Source organism: Gavialis gangeticus, unplaced genomic scaffold (genome assembly GCF_001723915.1).
Source record: "Gavialis gangeticus isolate Ggan-Ray unplaced genomic scaffold, GavGan_comp1, whole genome shotgun sequence".
NCBI classification, from domain to species: domain Eukaryota; kingdom Metazoa; phylum Chordata; order Crocodylia; family Gavialidae; genus Gavialis; species Gavialis gangeticus.
The window spans coordinates 107,878,286-107,880,177 of NW_017729025.1; positions in this window are offsets into that span (position 1 = coordinate 107,878,286).

The window sequence follows — 1,892 nt, forward strand, 5'->3', positions numbered from 1 at the left end:
CAGTCACAAGCTGGCAGAGTGTAGATTCAGACTAGACATCAGGAGGCAGTACTTCTCTGTCAGGGCGGCTAGGATCTGGAACTAACTTCCAAGTGAAGTGATGCTGGCTCCTACCCTGAGGGTCTTTAAGAGGAGGCTAGGTGAACACCTTGCTGGGGTCATTTGACCCCAGTACTTTTTCCTGCTATGGCAGGGGGTGGGCTCAATCTGTTCAGGTCCCTTCTGACCCTACCAACTATAAAACTACGAAACTATTTTGGGGTAATATGAATGGACATCACAAAACGTATCAAACAATGATCCGTAAATAAATAAAATATGAGCTGGAAATATTATATATTTTTGTATTAACAAAAGGAACACAAAACAGTACATTTTTCATTTTGTATTTTATGGAGACTGCCACTGACTGTTCTTCAGATAAATAAAAAATATTCTTTAAGACAATGTGTAATATGTTTGCCGCTGTCTATGAGGTTTTTGCTGAAGTTAGTTAATGCAGGTGAAGATATGTGCAATGACATTTTATAATCCATTAGTTTCATAGTCTACAGGAGATCAGGAGTCCATGGAGGTTGGTCAAAGGTTTATACCAGGGGTGGGTAAAATACAGCCCATGGGCCAGAGCTGGCCTGCCAGGCAATTCCATCCAGCCCATGGGGACCCTCCATGAGCCCTGTTTAAGCCCTGGCCCTTGCTGCCTGTCTGCAAACAGGCACCTCCATGAAGGAGGTGAGGCTCTGGTAGCTAAGCAAGCAACCCCCACCCCAACCTGGCCTGACCCACACCCAGCCCCAAGCCAGGGGGCCACTAGAGACAAGAAGCGTCTGCCTAACAGAGATTTTTGCCTGGCCACTCCAGGCTGGTTCCAGCCCTCTCTTCCTGCTGGGGCCAGGGACTCCTATTGGGGGAAAGGGGTCCAGAAGGGTAAGGAGATGTGCACTATGGAGCCAGGCTGGGCTGGCCCTGCACGCTGCCACCACATGCAACTGGGGACTGGGGTGGGAGTGCAGGAGCTGTGGCTATGGGACTGGGTGGGAGCATGGGAGCTGCACAATATGGGGATGGGTGGGGCTGACCTGCACCCTGCTACCAGGTGTTACCAGGGACTTGGGTGGGAGTCCTATGGGGCTTAGCTGGGCTGACCATGCACACTGCCACCACTTGCAACCAGGGAGTCAAGTGAGAGCATGGGAGTTGCATGTTATGGGGTGGTGTGGAATTGGCCCCACATGCTGCTGCCCCATACATCCAGATACTGGGGTGGGGGCATGGGAGCTGCACCTATGGGACAGGTGGGTCTGGCCCAGCATACCACCACCTTTTACAGCCAAGGACCTGGGCAGAAGCTGTGTATTACGGGGTCACATGGAGCTGGACCTTCACACTGCCACCATATGTGGCCAGGGACTGGGGTGGGAGTATGGGGAGCTGCCTGCTATGGGGCCAGGTGGGGCTGGCCCCACTTGCTGCCACTACATGCAGCTCCAGGAAATCACAAACTCCAGGGATTCCTCCACACACACACACACACACACCCTCCCACAGCCCCCCCACATTTTCATCCTCCATCATACCCCCACACACACACCTCGACACCCTCTCATACAACCCATCCCCCACCATACACACACCCACATTCTCCCACACAACCCCTACACCACACTCCCCAACCACTCCCCACATACACCCCCTTATTCCCCACACACTATATACAAGAGTAAAACTGTATTTTGAGCTATTAGGGACTCACTTCTAGATACACTATGGAAACACACATAAATCAGGACTTTTTTTAAATAAAAGTAAAATAAGTTAGAGTAGATATTTGATTTTTTTAGTATATGCTTTTTTTTCTGGTTTCAAGATGGCAACCCCGCCCCCCCCTCCCC